This window comes from Tribolium madens, unplaced genomic scaffold (genome assembly GCF_015345945.1).
Source record: "Tribolium madens isolate multiple individuals breed KSU strain unplaced genomic scaffold, Tmad_KSU_1.1 Scaffold_97;HRSCAF=244;Tcas5.2_LG3a, whole genome shotgun sequence".
In the NCBI taxonomy this organism is placed as follows: domain Eukaryota; kingdom Metazoa; phylum Arthropoda; class Insecta; order Coleoptera; family Tenebrionidae; genus Tribolium; species Tribolium madens.
The window spans coordinates 4,014,430-4,035,317 of NW_025401069.1; the positions used below are offsets into that span (position 1 = coordinate 4,014,430).

The 20,888-nt window shown below is 30.7% G+C and overlaps 1 protein-coding gene across 5 annotated transcripts in view; it reads left to right on the forward strand.

Moving 5' to 3' along the window:
• The window catches only part of LOC123014777 (sex peptide receptor), a 94,428-nt gene that overhangs the window by 52,735 nt on the left and 20,805 nt on the right, over nucleotides 1–20,888 (forward strand). The window contains exon 1 of one of the 5 annotated variants that reach the window (XM_044414045.1): nucleotides 13,016–13,199. The exons of the other annotated variants lie outside the window; for them this stretch is intronic. The gene's annotated coding sequence lies outside the window, so the exon portion shown is untranslated. Of the gene's footprint in view, nucleotides 1–13,015; nucleotides 13,200–20,888 lie in introns of those variants that run through there. 5 annotated transcript variants of the gene reach the window in all.

The following is a 20,888-nucleotide window of genomic DNA, read 5'->3' on the forward strand; positions in this document are numbered from 1 at the left end:
AAAGAGTTCGAGCATGTCTGGAAGCCAATGGTGGCCATTTTCAGCAGTACCTGGATTGAGTAGATTTGTTGTTTGTTTCTTCCAAATGCCCTTTTTAGGGCTATCAAAAATTTCAACACAAAAAAGGTTTCACCATTCACGAGTATGAACACGATTTAATATTTTGTAATTACCAACAATCAATTTCTTTTCTAAAACTAAAGAGTATAATATTTGAATCATAACTGGTATCTCATTTAATCATTGAAAACAARTCGGCAGAAATAAGTATGATTAATATTTTTTAAACATTGTAACTTTATTATTCAAATCTTTGTTTTTTTTGCGCTTTACGAAACAGCACAAGCGCCGTCTAACGGCATTTGTTCCAATTGTGSTATTGGTTCTTGACGTTCTTGTACTTTAAAAAAAATGTAGATAAACATTATACGTGCCTTATTATTTACAAGTTTTAACAACAACAAATTACCATGTGCTACTTCAAATGGTTGATAAGGTTTTTTTTTGTAATTATTACAGTTTCAGTATTTTAAAGTTGAGGGTATGTTCTTGGTTTGTTCGTTTTAATTTTGCATTTGGTTTATAGTTTAATAATGCAATTAATGAAATACGAAGAAAAAACAACAATTTGGAGGGAATATCGTTTTACGGTGTGAAAATTTCAGTGGTGTATTCTCAGATCATGTTGTGATGGCCGGGATGGTTAATGCATTGTTTCTTCCAGCACATAATCGTGTGTTTTACTATGATCATCAAGAAATAATCAAATTTTACTTTGGATTAAATAAAATTGACATTAAATGTCACAGCAGTGACAGCTATGTCATTCATAGTGGATTGTTTCCAAGGTAATGATACGCTCAAAATTCATACTTTTTGATTTTGCAGCGCGGTGTAGAGTTTTGTTTAAACCGAAATAACTCGAGAACGGTACATTTTAGAGATATTAACAAGAGTACTTTTTTATGAAAAAATGATCGGGCTTTTGATTTTTGGTATCAAAAATATCTGTTAATAGGCTGAAAAAAAGAGTTATGACCCAAAAACTGGAAGGGTCCTATTGTCACAGGAAATCTATAGCTTTTACAAGACTTCCGTTTACACCATATCAAAGAGTATCTTTTTGTCCCTTGACATGCAAAGTTTCATAATAATCGGATAAACGATAACAAAAATATTTCCAAAAAATCATTTTCCATACCGATTTTTGGAAAGCTGTAATTTTTCTATTTTTTGAGCTAGGTCAGTAAATATTGTGCTCTCTATTCTCATTTGTAGAGGGGTATTCGTGGTTAAAATTATGCCACACATTTTTGAAACACCCGATAATATGCATGAAATTAGGGCTTTGAATGTTTTTTATTATTCTACTTATAGTTGAGAATTTATATTTTGTTATAGTTGATACCGACGAAACGCAATAAGATTTATAAGTTTGTTGGTATTCACTTGCCGTACTTTCGAACCGCAAGAGACGAAAAATTACTCGTTTACTTGGAAAGTTACCCACGAAGAAAAATTAAATTTTTCGTAATTTCTGGTTTCCAATCTTGTAGAAACTAGAGTTTATTACATCAAACTCCTTCATTATGAAAGTCAGCATACCTCGAATGTAAATTGTAAATTGTAAGTGTAAATAATAGAGATGTCATTGCAAAAACCATAAAAATTGATAGATAGGGAATACAATAAGATAAGAAATTATGACTGATAAAAACCCATTTTTACAAGGTTAGGAAAAGGAGTACAAGATGTAATACGAAAGAAATTTCATTTGTTCAAAATAATGAAAATTCTAACGTAATGAGATGTTTTACGTTTTGATTACATTAGCATACTTGGTGGCAATTCTCATTCTCTGAAAAAGTATAGTCATTGTGCCTTCGTTTCAGCCCCCATAATACCAACAGACATTCAGTTTGTGTAATTGCGTATCACTAGCGCTTCCTTACGGCCTAAAAAATCTCTTGATGTTCCTCCGAACAAAAAAGAGATTCACCATTAAATCCTCCGCGACCTCTCTTCAAATATAAATTTCCTTCGTTCGTACATATTTTTAAGGGCCTTCGTCGCACTTTTTCAACGAAGTGAAATTTTTACAACGGAAGTTGATTAATGATGGGAAGTTTCAAGCCGAGCGCTCCTAATTATTCACCTCATAGTCGAAGTTATATTTTATATTCATTTCTGGGAGACTAATCTTGTTAAACGCATAATGGGCATTTATGTCGTTTCACAGATTTCAATATAAAAGTGATTTGAACTAAATTGTATGAAAGAGATGCAGGGAAGGAAGCGAACGGTAAATATGAAGAGCTGCAAATTAAGATTTCCTTGCAATTTCAAAGGCCGAAATATTTATGTTTACTTGCTTCAGGTTTAAATTATGATCTGGTATTTGCGCGGATTTCATTAATGTGACTAAGGAAACGCGAATATTTGTGGAAAATTGAATGAAAAACTGTCCAACTTTTAATTAGTTTAGTAAAATGTTACGCCAGTTGGGCTTTCGTATGTATAGTTTGCGCTATTGTGGCGATAATTTAATCTTCATTAATGCACATTTCCACATGTTTTGCTTCAGACAGAATAAAAGAGTTGCTAGCTATTTAAAACTGCAGAATTTGCGGCCTTATATATTTTTAATAAATGCATGAAGATTAATTTGCACCTATTACCGTGAAAACGGTGGTTTTATTTTCAAAAATAAGTTTTTAACAATTCAAAAACTCCAACATGAGTAGGTATTTTTCCAAAATCCACTTATTAGTTAACTGTAAATGTAGATTGCATATTTCATAATTTCGTCACCATAACTAGAAATAAACTACTCAATCAAAACTAAGCAAAAATACAACATAAGATGAAAAGTAATTTTGCTCTTACGAAAATTCTTTATTAACCTTTTAAAGTGAAACTTTTTTTCCATCGCTTCAAAATTTTTCGTACATCTATCGCATGTCGCAGAACAGCCAAGGCCAAAGCTGACCGTGTAGCATTTATATTCTTACTCATTCGTACAAGTGCTCCTCGGTATTTGTGTTTTATCAGTGTATTGATCCGAAAAAAAGTTTCACTTGCATCTTTGTTTCTTTAAATCTAGCAGATTTTTTTAAAAGAGCAACTCATAAACAAAATAATTGTGGTTAGTTTATAATGATGATAAAAAATATTTAGCCTAAAAATCTAGCAGAATGCAATTGTATTTACATTTTTTCTTTTTTAAAAACCTGTTCTAGGCTGTTTTGAAAACTGCTGAGTCATCACTCATTTTCGCTGTTATTACCACCTGAAATCCATCCTGGCTTAGTTTTGACCACAAGTAGTTTGAAAAATTGCCTTCACCACTCGTTGAGCTTGACAAGACGAAATAAATGGTTAATGACATGTTTTATTGTTAGCAGTCACATCAATCCTTCTTGTGGGCGCGTGTGTAATTTAGCGATTAAAATTTATTTTTGTTTTTGTGGCGAAACTGCCACTGGAAAAAAGCCACTCAATTGTATTTGTGTTCCACAATTTATCTATTTCTCTCTCTAGACATTTACCATACACTCTCACTCTCGCATGAGGAAGATCAGTTGGTCACATTTTTACCCGCGGCGTTATGTTTGTGGATCAAAAGCATATTTTCTGATTTTTAAACGAAATATTGAAAATTCGTTTAAAGCTTTTCAGTATTCGGCAAGCTCGCAATTGTTACGGTAAATGTTCAGCGAAGCTCAACACGTTTATTACGGACTGCCATTATCTGAATAAAACACGCAACTTCACTTGTCAAATTCAACGTTGTGAATAAAATATTACTGAATGTAGCTACAATTTATGTACTAATTAAAATTCAAATAAAAATGCAAAGCCCACACAACACCTACTTCACAGGGCTGATAAACTTCTCACATTATATGTGATTCCATAATTTTTAAAGGTCTGTGCCTCAATCCAACTCAGTGAATAAATAACACGAAACAATTAAGAATTAATTAATTTTGTTAAATGAATCACAGTGTCGGAAAAAGCAAATGAACTTTGACATTAAAATTGCCTCTATATTCTGAAGTCTGTTTCGATTTCATGGCTTTTGAAAAAAAAGTTAGCTTTATTATGCTAAATTCGTGAATAAAATTAACTGTTGAATAAATAAATAAAATTATAATTGTTATGAACTGATCTACCAAAATAAAATTTTTATTTTGTACTCAATGTCAAAGAGTGCTTTTATCAACTAATTTCAGTAGATAAAGTAGTCTTTTATCGTCTAGTGAAATAAAGTAATTGTTATCTACTGTTTATATTCAAGAAGTTCTGGTAGGTGAGTACAAAATAAAACAAAATATTGTACACAACGATAAAGATTGTTTATCTACTCGTGAAAAAAGTCAACTCGTGACTTCGTCACTCGTAAACTTAACCTTTTCACTAGTAGATAAACAATTTCTTTATTGTCTTGTACAATAAATAACTATTATTTCAGTTCTTATTTACAGAGAATCTTAATTGGCATCAGTTGCTGGCAGTCAGGGGAAGGTGTCGTCAAGTCGAGGAATCTCATCTGATGCCTCTATTAAATTAATTAAAATTATAACTTTACAATTTGCCATGCACATTTAAGTCCAACTTACCTCAACAGGTAAAAAATACACCACAAAATACAATTTATAAAGTTAACTGAATTTCTGTTTAAAAGTCGTAATTGATGTAAACGTATACATACTCGTAAGTAGAAAGCTTTTGAAACTTATTCAGATCATAAAACGTAATATGTTTCGTAAAATGTACTTTGAGTACCATTTTACCTAGTTAAGCTTGATCTCAAATATTTGAATTATTTTATTATTTAACCAAAAAGACAGCCCCTACACAGACCAACTAAAATTTTTAAATTTCCATATAAAAATCAGTCTAGGTTATTACATATTAAATTTCAAAATAACGCTTACTAGAATTACGTGAATCCATTTGCGCTGTTGCAGTGACAAACCTAGAGGATCTAAAAACACTGGTTATTGGAAATGGATTTCCGATTTTGTTCATTTTTCCGTTTTTAAATCAATTTGACTTCTAATTTTGAATTAAACATTAGTTGAATAAAAAATGGTTAATTTCACAATTCTTACAATTTCTGTGGTTTTTAACTAAATTTCTAGCAGTGTCATGCTGAACGGCCTATGTCTGACAGTCCGAAATTGCTTTTTCAGCAATTCGGTTTAATCGGAATCTAACACTGCTGAAATAGCAGCACTCATAGTCCCTGAACTCTGACCTTTTTAACATTGTCCGCAGTGTCTACAAATAATCCTTGTCCGGAGAAGTCATATGCGTATGAGCATTAATGTAGAAACATTTGGAGTAATTTAAGTGTTAAAACAGCTTTTTGATTAAAGCTAACAGAACTTTTATGGTGCGACTACCGCGCCACATTAAACATAAATTATTATCAGGAAATCACTACTGACTTTGTTTTATTTCTCAGTTGATTAGATGTTTTATCCAATTGTTAATGAGGCTCGACCTTAATTGATCCCTCACAATTTTATTTTGTAAAATACCAACAAGGCTCCGTCGCTCCCTGTTTATAGGAAAAGTTTTTTTAAGAGCGAAGTAATATTTCACCAAAAACCGAACACAATTTTATAACTTCAAATTTATTATCACGATAAAAATAAGAAATTTGATTTTTTTCGTTCTGATAAGATTCAAATTTTTCTTGGAAAAAATAAGATGAATTCTCAGTTTTTCATCTTTAAATCTAGTATAAATATATCCTCGCTTCAGTCATTATTTATATACTTTATTTACTTTTTTATTTATTATTGACAGTGTGATATCGTTTTATTTACAAGTGTATCACACGCATAATTAAACGCCAAACGTGTATACAAATTTTGTTCCATTAGGAAGGAAACAATTCGGAAACCATTAACTTTGCAGGGAGCTCTCCGGGGGTCTGTATTCAACTTTTTGATCTATTCAGCTCAACAAACAAACTTTAATACAGGGCTCTATACTGTCACGATTTTATTTGTTTCAACATGTTGGATACGGAAATGTTAACAATTAATAAAACCGAAAAAAAAGATTGTTTTATAACTCTCAGAAAAAAAGCTTGAAAAAAATCTACATTTATTTTTAAGCTTTGGATCACTTTTAATTAAAGCGAAGTATTTTTGTTTTTAAATGCCAGAAGTCCCATTTTAATTGGAAAAATACGACGAAGGTAGATTTTTATGTTAATCATTGATGTGTAGCTTTTGGTTTCTATTTAAGTATAAAGCTTTGTTAACTTGATTAACACAATTGTAATGGATATTGGATGAGTTATGAGCTCTTCTCGTACATCTTTTAAAGAAAAAATATTGGTGATGTAGATAGATACAAATGGTGGCACACAATTTCCGTTAAATATCCCAATAAGAAACACCTACACGAAATTTTCAAATTAGGAATTGTATAATAATAAAAATAAAAAGCATTGTATATTAAGAAAAATGTATCCTGCTTGTGATTAACTATTAATAAAAGATTTTTTTACAATACACAAAACACCATCCAAAACTGTCTGAAGTATCTGATATGCAAAAATAAGCGAAAATTTGTATGATTTGCTTCATTTAAACAGGATAAATGGTCCAAATCAGCTATAATTTAAAATTTCAGTGAAGTAACTCACTAAAACTAAAATAGCCATGTCACAAAATACGTTAAAATAATATGTATCATTTCAGTTCTCCTCATTTAACGCATGACATATTCCATATGTATACAGGGTGCGCCAGACCTCGCGCCCCAGAGAAAAATGCCATACGAGATAAGGTAAGATACCAGGAACATGGAAAAAATGTTTAAAAAAATTTATCTGTCAAAAGATTTTGACATTTATTTTTTGACATTTGACATTTTTTATGTCTTTTTAATGATACTGATGATCCTGTATATGTTTTTTTACAATTATTTAATAAAGGTTCAAAAATTTTGCCAATAAAAGCCACAAATAACATTGAACAGAGTTACAATTTAGGATACAGCTTACTTGTTTCCTTTTCTAATACCGTGTAGTAAAAAAACTTGGAAAATTATTTCTCCAACAGAAATAAATAGAGTCAAAATGCAAACTTTAAACTCTCATAACTTCGAAATTTTTATAGATAAAATTTTTTTAACATTTTTTCCATGTTCCTGGTATCTTACTTTATATGGTATTTTTCTCTGGGGCGCAAGTTCTGGCGCACCCCGTATATCACACTAAAAACATAGGTATGTGTATTTATGTTATCTTCATTCTACTCGTAGCCTACTTACTTATTAACTAATCTACTCATATTTATGAAAATACGACTTTAAATTGCACTTTTAATTTGATCACTAGCCACTGAGTACTCTCTATGTAGTTAAGTTCAAAAGCAAGTTACTCGTATTCAAACAAAAGCTTTGTTATTAAACTTATACCTTAAAATTTGTTTGCTTGTTGCGAGGTTTGCTCTAATGTTTGATATACGCTCTAGTTTTCCAGTACGTATAAGTGTGCATTAGTCAAACAGAAAAACTGTTTTCTGGAAGCACTCGAGTTTATGATACCTGACTTGACGAAGAGCTTTTATCTCTGCATCGATCATGAAATAAAAAAAGTTACTACTAATTTGTTATTGGACAGATTTAACAAATGTATGTATTTTTGTCCTTAAACACTATTTTTCTAATTAATACTATGGATGAAATTACACTGTGTTTTCAGACCCAAATTTCTCATCCAATTCTCTATTGTTGAGAGGGTGAAGGGAAATATTGATTGTTTTTTTGTAATTTGGTTGTTACACACTAAATTTAATTAAGGTAAAATACTAAGCATATTGAACTAACCCCTTAATACACCTTAGCAATGAAACACAAACATTTAAGCTTACAACATGGTTCTGTAAAGTTTAGGTCTTGCATTTGTGCAACGTCCACAATGACATGCCCTACAAGGTATTTAATTAACTTTATTAGATGAGTTCCAGATTTAGATTACAAAACCTTATTTTTCTTAATCAAAAACATTTATACTTTTAAAGTATAACAACTTTTTTGAAGAAAAAGCACTTTTACTCAAAAAAACCCTTTTCAATCAAGGCTGAGAAATTTTTGATCAACAATTTATACCTAAATGAAACTTAAAAATATCAAAGGTGTATAGAAAGTACCTACTATTTTTATCTCAAAAGTTTTGACAGTTAAAATAAACACCTTAAATATTTGAAAATTTATTGAAAAAAGATGTTTATAGTTTTGCAAGAAAAAAATATATCAGCATTTTTAATCAAAATACACAATATTGTTGTTTAAATTATTTTGAAATTAACTTTCAACTTCTTGTATAATAAATAACAATACGTATTATCAGTTATGCTTACCTATGCTTTGGAGACAGACACAAAACCGTGTAAATTTATACTTTTGCTTAAATCTTTTTCTGCGTAAATAGCAGAATTATACGTTTAATTTTTTTCTTATAATTTATAACAAAATAAAATCTTGTACTGTGAGTAGAAACTAAAAAAAATGGTATAGAATTAATTATTGTTGAATACAGACTCTAATGTTTCATCAGCAATAATTTATTGTTATATTCTCAGAAAATGATAAATTCATAACGCTAAGATCTTTTTTTCTCGACCTGCCCTCCAATCAACGACAAACATTACAATCTATTAAACACGTAACTAAATAGATTGCGTGATACGATTGTGTTAAGATTAATACTTTGTGGACACAATAACAGTCCAAAACGCTATTTGATGTAATTTACAACCCTTTCGCTTGTGAATTTACGAGTCAAAGTAAATTTATTATCAAATAGTTATTTGTATTACAAGGGAGGAAATGACACTTTTCTTCATATAATTTTTTCTACGAACCAACATTCCAGCAAGAAAAAACTTTAAAACTAACACTTCTTCTTATTTCGCCATTTAATCTATCAGCATGTTTTTCCATTTAAAATTTTTAACTCCCTGAGAGGTGACATAATATTTTTATTGTAATTTTGACAGATGAGGGAGGAAAATTTTACATCCTGGGGAGGTAATTGGCCATTTTCCTTTTTTAAATTAGGGAGGAAAAACTTACTTTCTGTTATAGTTGTAGGAAAAAGTTATTACGTATGTGTTTGAAAGAAAGCTGCGACTTTTCCAGGTTAATGAAAAATATGCATATTTCTCAGATTCGTTATCATTTTAATTACAATGTGATTAAAATGTGGAGAACAATTATTACATTGCGAAAACACCATCAATCATATAATGCAAGCAGTCGATAATACTCATATAAATGCAAATAATGATCCATAAAAGTATTTTCCAATAAAAATGGAGAATGTCGTACGAAGCGTCAAAACAAGTAACGTAAACAAAATTCAAAACTTACGCAAATATTGTTTCATCCCTCGCGCACCTATTTCAGCGTTAAAAAGAGCATCTCATACATATGTATCTGGTTGAGGATAACGGCACAGATATTAAAATCCTTTTTTGACAAAGGTAAACATTTACCTACGTTACCAAGATGAGTAAAACTTTTCCCCCCAATATTTGTGCAGTACTGGAAACGTGACAAGATCTCTAACACGTACACTTTTTATTGGCAGAAATAATACTTTAGAAAGGCCAGCTAAAGAGACATATCCACTCGAATTGTTTAAAAATCGATCAAAACTAAAGACATGTTTTAAATCAAAGTCACAATCCACATACCTATTCACAACACATACTTTTAAGATTAAACTGACAGTCTGTAGATTTTAATCTCTTCACCATTAAGAAACCATCTGTCACTACTAGCAATTTTTTTTTAATGCGACTTCTAATTTGCCTCTTTCTTGTAGCTAGTAAATGTCTTCAATACTAATTTTTCCAGTGATCGAATATTGATAGAACTGTTTTGTTAGTGAAGCTAATAATTAGCAGCAAATTAGCTAATTAACTGCTAATTAGATTAACTGTCGATTTATGAGGGGACAAATTAAAAGAGGTAAATTTACTAAAGTAGATCATAAACTCACAGAAAACGCAATTTGCAAATTTTCTAATTCTATCACAATGTTTGCTCTTCCTACATCCTCCTATACTGGTTGTTCGGAAAAAAACCTTGAAAGACTTCGGGGAGTGGTTTTCTAGGTCAGAATAAGCAAAAGGCTTTTTTCAATTATCCCAATAACCGATAAAGATAAATTTACAAAAGTTTGCATTTGGAGTATTTTTTTGGCGCTGAATCTATTGGAGATATCAAAAATTGTGTATCTTAATTAAGGCACTTAAGGAGGCACTAGGGTCAATTTATTTAAAGCGTAAAATTTTGCTTTGAAAAAGGTCAATTGTTTTTTTGGCAGATTCAGATTTATTTTTTTTTATAATTTTCTTCAAAATCGTCTTTTGTGTTATTTTTACGACGCATTAACTTTTAATTCTTGTTCACTCGCTTTTGGTGGTAGTAAGAGAAAACAAATAAAGATTTTCTTACATTTTCCGCGGTGAACTAATTTCCTGAATATATATGCATTCACAAAGTAAATCTTTTACGAAACGTAAAATCAAATTTCACTAAGGCAGAGCTTTATAGCCACATAACGAAACAAAGCTAACCTTATTTGACGCTGTTGTTTAATCAAACATCATATTGCAATTAAAATAGAACCTGATTAAAGGCCTATTAACAATTTAATCTGTATACTCAAGTATTCAATCAGAGTAGGATAAATATGCTTGATCATATATAATTCTCTTTTACACAAGAGGCAATATCTGTTTGTAATTGCTACATATTGAATCTAATGTACCAGTTATTGATCTTGTATACAGGATAAGTCTTAACGTATAGGCATAAACCTAGAGATTGAAAGGTCATGAACAATATTGAAAAAAAATATTTTTAACGAATGTCAGTAAAAAATACCCCTTAATCCCAAAATATTATAAAAAAAATTGTTCACTTAGCTTTGAACAGGCATGACGTGAATAAATGTAATATCGGCGCAAATTCTCTAAAATTTTTAAATCTTATAGTGTTTAACAAGGTATATCTCGGTAATTAAGAAACTCTTATTCGCTAACCAAGTTGCGAAGTTAATTGCAAAAAATGGTTATTTGAATTTGCATCGAGTGTATGCCAGCTTTGAAATGTCAGCACAATTACGAAATACTCCCAATGTGACAATGTAATCATAAAACGAGCACATTATTGATTGGACAATTAAAACATTAACAGTCACGTATAATACTTTGAATGTTGTCATTTTCAATGAGTTTGAACATTCTGATTAAGTTAGAGACTAAGTTCTAAAACCATTTAATGATTATTCAGCTAGCAGAACTAGGAATAGGCGAAAACTAAATTGTTTTAACTGAAACTCTGCCAATAGTGTCAATAAAGGAGAATATGGACACGTCCGACTAAGGTTGAAATAAAATTTACTTCCTTTGCCTTCAACTTTGCACCAAAATTTTAACATTGTAATAAAGCATTAACGGAAAAATGCTGAGGAAGTTCAAATTGACCACATCTGTATAAAAATATCGTTAAAAAAATAGGCTATAAACTTTTATTGAAATTGCTTACAACGAGGGTCCCTCTGCGATTAAAACTCCCGAATGCCACTAGGTTAAATCGGTATTTTTATTTCGGTCGATATGAATACTGAGGATGTCGTCTTTAAATATTTTAACCACTATACCACTGATCATAATATAAGCTCGAACCTTCAGGTTTTTTAAAAATTAAAAAAAAGGATCTAGAATTAAGTGAACACAAAATTATGGTTTTTAAATAATAATTTAACTATGAATTTAATTTTTGGTGGTATGCCACTTTAAAAACGTGTGGTAAGTGAGCGACGAGCATGGAGAGATCTTCAACATAGAAAACTGTTACCAAAGGTAATAGAATTCTAAAATACTAAGAAAGTACTACTGTTGTATTATCATACAAGAAACTTAAAAGAAAAGCTCCAAAGCAAAGACAAGCAAAAAGACGTATTTAGCTTTTTATCAGTTTGGAGTAAGTTTTTTACAGTTCTTAACTCTTAAGTTTGGGATTTTGAGTTTTTAAAAGTAATTTCTGTGTACTTTGAGGAAAAAAAACACTGAATTATTGTTGATCATTATTTAATTAAATTATTTAATTTAAACCTTTTATAATTGTACCTAATGTATTTTTTTCAAGTTGTCAGTTATGCTTATGAAAAATGTTTGTTTGAAAGTAGTTTGTTGATAAGAATCAAAGTAAGTTGTTTGAAAACTGTATACTTTTTTCTCGTCACTTTAAAGGACAAAACTTATGAAAACCGAAGTACTCATATATATTTTATCTGGTGTTCGTTCAGTCTTGTTAATTGTTATTGCTGTTATTTATTAGAAGTGTTTTTTTTCACCTACTCTTGCTCGTAAAATAACATTCACACCTGCTACTATCGGCCGATTATAAATGAAACCGTCAAAACAAAACCCATTTCAATCAATCACCTTACTTATCTACATGTTACAGATTTTTGCAGTAATTACAGAATTGGGTTTTAGAAAGTTTAAAGCTACAAACCGTCACATTTTCCACCCACTTGCGAATGACACTAAACATGTTTCGACCAAAATACACATTTTGTTTTTCTCAAAAACGGAAGTACCATCATTAGGAACGGTAATTTGCGGTCAATTTACGAGCAGGTGTTTGTAATGGCACTATCCGCCCTCGAGAGCACTTTTCTGTTTGTTAGCGACACAAAGAAAAATACGCAAGAACCGGAGAGTGCCCACTAAATCGCACTTAGCGTAATCACCCTCAATGAATTTTCATTTCACGAAACCTACTCTGAAGTTTATTAAAGAGTAATTATTCATGATCTTAGCGACTTTGCTAATTTGACGCGTTAATACATTAGTGTAATTAGTTTCTGATAAAATTCGCATTTGCGTATTGATAAGGTGGCCACGAACACCTGTTAGCTCGCTCTACACACGTAGGAAGATATTCTTCAAATCAATCCAGCGCGAGCTGGGAGTCAGTGTGCCAGTGAAATTCCGGTTGGGTGAAATTACTCTACTCGTTATAACATCTGACAATTTAATATGTCTTCAACAACTCTTTTTGACAACGACATGTCGGCTTTATTGATAGCCCAAGAAAATGAAGCTAATTAAAACGGAGTGATACGGATCCCTTCAACATACAATAAGGTAATAATATATGATCGTAGTATTATATTTTCGAAAAGTTAGCAAGAGATACAATGACGCGAATCATTATTTGTTTGTATTAAATAAAATGAACACAGCGTAACGGAATATTTGAGGCAGTTACGAAACGCACCAGCAAAATTATTAAATTTTCATATTGTTTTAAGGAACATTTCTATTTTGCGAAAGCATTCAGAAAACCCCTAAATTCTAATATCTTTATAACAGCTTGTTTACTTCTGTACTTCTACTTCCTTTTGTGCAGCTATACATTTGTAGAAATTTAATTGAATTTAATATGCATTTCAAGTAATTACTTATAGTACCTAAAAGCTTTTATTCACATTCATAAACTAATAACCAAATTACCTTGCATATGAGAAGTTAGAAAGTATGATATGAAATAATAGGTTCAGGTAGGAAATGGCCCAACTTCCCAACCTAAATTGTCATAAGTTATGTTTATCAAAATTTTATAAATTCTTTATTACCTTTCTGTTCTTTAAGGAGGATGTGTGGATAAAATAGTATACAAACCTCAGTGGTCGTTGCTTCATTGTAGCTTGGCTTATTGCTAACCGAAGCACTTCGCGCCTTGGTCATCAAATTTCGCCTTAGTAATGAAGCACCTTCTACCTCGGTATGATGTAAAGTAAAAACTATTATTTTATTTCTGTTAGAAGAATAAAATAGAAAGATTTTAGAGTAAAATTTAATTTTATTTATTATTTTAAGTAAATTGTAAAAATCCGAAATGGACTTATTAGTATTAGTTTTTTTATCGCAATATTTTATAGGGGAAAAGTAAAACATATACATTTCTAATTATGCATGTGGAACATAACTATAATCTGAATAAAAGTTAAATTATTGACATTAGCGATTTGTAGTACATTTTTATTTTTAATAAGTATAAAAAGCAATTCTACATCACATAGTGGTATGTGTGGATACATAATTGTTAATGTAATAAAAATTGCTTTTTTGAAGTCTTCTGTTGTCATTTAAACGTGTGTTCTAACCGATATTCTATTACTAACTTTAGTAAACGTTTTATAAATTTCCAACAAAGTTAAAGTTTTGCAATAATGGCGGTGTTTTCTGACACCTGACAAGAACACAACCTATAAGAGGTATTAAATTGTGCTGAGATAGAATATATTGCCATAAAATAAACTTTATTATAATGTTTTGTCAAATAATTTATATACAACTTTGTTTAAATGATTACAATTAAAACAAATTTATCAACCATTTGTCTATGTAAGAAATATCAATTTTTCGCTTTTGGAAGTTTAGAACTTAAAACCTTCTGTTGGAGGTCATCAGACTGAGTGATCAGGAATGACTGTTTGGGTTGGCAATACTTAATGTTATTTTTAGATGACGCAACTGAAATATCTTCCGAATATTGAAAGAGAGACATTTACAGCATCACTTGACACTCTTAATAGATCAATCATTCAATAAATCTTAAACTGAAAGCACAATCTGCCATCTTGTTTCGTCAAATACCTACTCAAGTCAGTGTTACAAACAGCCGAATAAGAAAATGTTTTCTGTTGTCAACCTAAACAATTGTGGGTCATTCGGTACATTTTAATAATTGCGTTTTCCAATTATTTTTCGTTCAATTTTGTTTTAATTAGAATTTTTTTTTGTATTGATTTTTGAATGACACAGTCGGGTCTTCTTTCTGTAAATATGTTTTTACTGCCATATCTTTAAACGTTAGGTATACTAGAAAATATCTAAGTTCATTGCGACGATGGTTTGCTGATACAGGGCGATTCAGATAAGATAATGAGCCTGACGATCTGGCGATGCAACCCAAAATACAAATTTCATTTACGCCTTAGATCCAATTTAAATTAGGATTTACAAGTTGAATCCAAGTTATCATCTTATGTCAGTCTGACATTAGTGCAGAGAACGCTCATTAGTGCCATTCAGTTCTCAGGGAATGATAGAGAAAGTGGAGAAGTCTTTTCGGTTTAAACCCAATACAAAATGTATGAAACAATGAAACATTAAAGGTAGGCAAACAGTTTTTTTTTTATAAATCATAAATTGCTTGTCAAAGCGCTGTGAGAGCAACATGAGCAACTTGGATTGCAAATGCAAATCACAATTAAAATTAAATCAAGACGTAAATGAAATTTGTTTTTGGGTTGCATCGCCAGATCGTCAGGCTCATTATCTTATCTGAATCACCCTGTATATACGGAATAATGAAATAAATTAGATTTTATTGAAAAAGTTACAAAACAAACGAGCAGATATAATCTGAAAATTATGACTTATTATTATTACATACAATCACAATTTAAGTAGTTTCTATGACAGAATTTCTGAAAAGACAAATTTAGGAACAGAATGGATTTGCATTTCCTTCTTTAAAGCTTTGGGATAAATTACTGTCGCCGCGCCGCGTAACTGAAAATATGAGAAGGAATGCACTTCAAAATGTGTATAAACCGCGATTCATTCATTCATTTTAGATCGTATAAAAATTCTTAAGTTATTGCCGCAATGGAAGAAAGGGTACAGCACAGACGAAAAAAGAAATACCCGGAATTGGGTCTTTTAAAAGGACAAGTATCAGTTTTATAGCAAGAATTTCTATCAACTTTATGGGCGTTCAAAAGTAATAGATTTCAGTGTGTGCAATTTAAATGTATGATGGCGTTCGTAGAGATTCGACGGGACTACAAATCACGGTATTTAGCTACTTAATGTGAAATGACAAATTGTCAGAGTTCGGAATTTACGATTGTTATTTTAACCAAATCGCTGGATCTTGGAGAATAAATATAAAATGCATTTTCATTGAACCAGCTGTTTTATGGCATATGACCTGAATTCCCATATTTATGATGGTGGCCTGTCAAGAGCGGCACACGAATAAATTCAATATGCCCAGATACCGTAAGACACAAAGAAAACATACTGATCCAAAGCACCTTAAAAGAGACAAATTATTACCAGTTGACCTTAAAAACCACGTTTCTGTTTTCAACTGTCCTGCAGTCTGATAATAACTTCCTACACAAAAATTTCCTTTTTATTGAAACCCGTATCTTTAGAAAAACCTTACAAAAACATCATTGCTTTTCCATTCGGAAATTAAAACTTGCTGAGTTGCATTACAATTGAGATGATAGGAATCTAAGACAAAAAGTAAAAAGTTGTGACTTAGTTAGGACATCAAATTCTCAAAAATGGAACGTAGAAAAGTGTGTAGAAATGTTATACTTAATACATTTATTAAAAGTTCCGCTAGAACCTAGTTATTTTGTTTTAGTTTTATCACTCAAGAGACCAACGCTTGTTTGCAGAGTAGAGTAGTAAAACAATAAAAAGTTAACTTTATACTGCAGGAACTTGATGGCAGGAATATTTTTTGTGATAAATTTCCGTTTAGACTATTTCCATTTGCTCAAATTGAATGTCTTTCTTATTCTTTTATATTCATTATGAAATATGGATAGGTAGCGATGGTATCACAGATAAATACAAATGAAGTGAATAATAAAATAGGAACCTAATCAAGATTGAAATAATATTTTTCGAATTTATAACTGTCAGAAATAATTTTTTTTTTTTATGTAACAATGGCTTAGTTAGTGTAGTGAAAGAAATTTTTCAGTTTGAGTTTAGCATATCTCATAACAATTTCATCAATTTTACAATGGAACTCTCTTTTAATTTATTTAAATATGAAATAAGAGAAAGAAAATGTTACCACGGCCTGATTACCATTTTATCAGCGAAGTATTACAAAGTACAAAGGAAACTTCTGAACCCGAAAATGCAAATCAAACATTAATAAACAGATTAAAAATATACACATTTAACTGTCAACCCTCAACAATTGTCATTAAACCTTACAATTACCATACTTTCCGCCTCTCGGACAAACGGAAATTTGTTTTGGAAACACGAGGTTGACACTTTTAGAATATCTTTTTAGGTGTCATTTTTAGCGACAGGTCAAATATCTGGTTTTCTATCTACGATACACACTTTACGCATTTCTGCGATAAAATATATAATCAATAACTTCATGATTGTTAGCTCTAGCTCATATCATCTAGATCAGACTTTTTAATGAGATATGGTTTATAATAAACTCAAAAATGCTAATAAAGCTCGATAATTTGAGATACGTGTGGAGTATTTCATATTAGGGATTGTCCATTATTTGGAGATAAAACGTTTACTAAATAATTATAGGTTTTTTGTAACAATAATAATAAAAAATAAAAAATAATTTATTTTTAGTTCACTCCTTGCTGCTGTAAAATTATTATAGAAGCTGAGTTTTGACTGAAAGTAAATTGTTATTAAATAATTCGAAGAATGCATAAGTTTATTTTCAAATGTGATCAAAGTAGCTAACTAAAAACAAGCTTTTATTAAAATGTTTTCACGGTTTATCTTTTTTTATTAAATTATCGTAAACTGAGTGGTCACTATTTTAATACTAACCGACCGCTGATCTAGTACGTATGGAGTAACGCAATCGTTTTTTATTTCATTAGCAAGGATCATATGTTTAGACATTTTTGTTTGATAATAAGTTTTTGTTATTATTATTATTATTATTATTACATATTAAAATACAAATAAAAAACTTACCGCCTTACCTTAGGGCAGGAAGCTTTGCTTGGTTGAAAAAATTATTTAATATATGTATAATTGTAGCACCTGATTAGTTCTACTAGTTAATATTAATGTGAACTTATTTTTCTTACACGTTGTCTATACTCGTATAATTTTCAAAACTCATTAAATGCAAATTACAGATCACATCGTAAAATGGTAGCAACTCTGCATGAATTTGCAGATTTACCGCTTGAAAAATTCCAATTTAAATAACAATAAAGTTAAGTACTTATACTGCTTCTATTGTTACAGTTTACATTTAGTTAACAAACATTTTTATCACATAATAATAAAACAAGAAATTATTATTTTATTCTTCAACACTGTCAAAATTTACGGTTTTTCTCCCATGTAAGGAATTTTTGACAAATGTTTGTTATTTTTCAATACTAAATGTCATATTAGTTTTAACAGACTTAAAGCAATTTTAAGCCTTGTTGAGTCTAATTCGAAGAATAAAATGTATTCAACTCGTCTTCGTGTAATTCGGACGCTTTATCCACTCGGTGAAATAAAGCGTTCAATTTACACTCAAACTCGTCGAATAAATAACTATTATCCCAAAAGCACAAAAATAGGATTTTTATAAGGCACGCTTTATTAGAATGCTTCTCGAGTGCTGCGTTCTTATAGCAAATATTTTCTACCTTGCATATTAAAGATTACTAGCGTGTTTGTATGGTGTATGAGGGAACATACAGGGTGATTTTAAAGTATGTGCAAATATTTTAACAGATGGTAGAGTCAAAAGAAATCAAAATAACTCCACATGCTTCATTCGAATGTTTACAATTTTTGCGCTACAGAGAATTTTGTTCGTCGAATAAATTTAAAATTTGTGGCACAGCTTTTAACTTCACTAACTCAAATCTCTTAACCTAGCACTTCAAAATCTATTATTGTTTTAAAAAAATGAGCAAAAGCAAGCACTGAAAAAAGTGTCCTCATATAAAAAAGTCATACAGTACTCTGGCCGGCAGTAGGCCAATGACTAGGCTTTCCGCGGAATGACGCATTACGCCCAATGACTACGACATATACAACATTTATTGTATATTCTGAATTGTGTCTTTCAAATAACAATTTATTATTTCGGGCTAATTTCGCCCTTGTTATAGTCACCGAATGTGATTGGATATGTTATAAAAAGCCCAAGGGCATATAAAAGTCAACTTACGTCCGTCTTTGGATGCTGCGAAACAGGTTTATAATTCCAAAATGCAACAAATTATATAAAATTTTAAATTCTTAAAAACCCATGACTTCATAAAATGTTATTTTCATTTTATTTATTATTGAGTTTATGTTTAGGCGTGTTCTAAAGACATCAAATACATTAGTACTGTCGGCGACATAAGCTTGGTAGACACTGTCAGGTCCACAAAGTTTTCATCAAGTTTACACTTGCTCTATAAATCGAGGAATAAAGAGCGTTCTATGGACAGGAGCGTATCTTCATTTGAAATTCAGACTGCAGTGAACGTTAATGGAGCGAACAAGTCAAGGCAACACAATCGTTTAGTTAATGAAGACCTGGCTTTTGTGTGAAATTTCGGTGACATTTTTCCACTAATCTTATTTTACCGATAAACACCATTTTTTCAAAATGAGTTGTCACACAATTTTCGTTTAACATAATTAAATTGATAAATAGATCTTACAAAAAAATTAATATTTCTGCTAAAATCTTCTTATACTGTTGCTAATTAACATTCTAATCAAACTTCTAAAACACATTAAACACGAGTAAGTTTCTCAACTACTGAGCTTTACATATTAAATGCTTCAAAAACATTGCGTAAGCACACTTGACTGGCACGTATTATTATAACAAATGTAAGAAAGTTTGTGCTGAAATTACAAATTACTATAACGCTGTTGGCACAAAATCCTGAGATTTATTTAAAGCACGATTATTATGAGTAACATGTTTCAAAATCCGATTTACAAAAAAATTACGTAAAAAGTCTAATAAAATGCTTTAAAATAAGACAAATTGTACTGGCTTTATTTATATACCACAACCCAAGCAATGTAATAAGAATTTAATGCTTATTTATGGTACTTTTATTTAAATTGCTTTGAATGTTGAAGTTGATTTGGGCTACAACCCGTAGAAATGTGAATTTCCTGTTACGAAATTCTCCAGTAAAGTTAAATAAAAACTCAATGAACACAATACGCTTTCCTAGTTTTAATTAGCTGCAGTCTACTCGTATATAGCTGAGACTAAGAGAATGCCTTCAAATCAAATATTAGAGGAAGCTCTTGGTTAAACCAAACTCGAGTTCTATTGCCTCTTGAATTCCCGATAAACTCGAGATGTCAGGATAATGCTGAAAGGAAGGAAACTCACTTCGCATGTATTAAATTCAAAACACGTGCGGAGGCCAGACCGACCGGTAAATGAGCCTAAATAAATATTTCGGTACAAAACGAACTTTGTATTAATAATGGAAAATGGAATAGAATTGCCTTTTGCGTAAGGGCGAATTTCGTCGCGTATGGATGGACAACCACGATATTTCAAGACTGTTTAGATATAGAACATAAAATTGATAACAAATTAATAATGAAAAATTTTGATTATAACAAAAATAAATACGCATAAATGTACTCACCATTTGTAACTAAAAAAAAACAAACATTTTGGTAGGTTAAAAAATACTTCTTCTTGGATCCTCTTGGTATGGAAAAGTTGAACAAAAAACAATTAAAAAACCCGTCACACCAAACTTTTATTGAAAACAACGCGTTTCGACCACAAAGTGGTCATCCTCAGGTGAGAATAATTTTTTTAAGGTTAAAAAAATATTTATAAGTAATATTTTCTACAAATATCGAATGAACACACCTGTTCATGTAACTTCAGTTTACTACATCAAATTATTCATGCAGAGTAATTCATATATGGAACTGCATTATTTCTAAAGTGCTCTTTGGTTTAATTAATTCCCAAGCACAAAGCTTGCAGGTGCGTCTATTGCTCTATTGTTTTCGTACCTCGATTCCAGTTACATA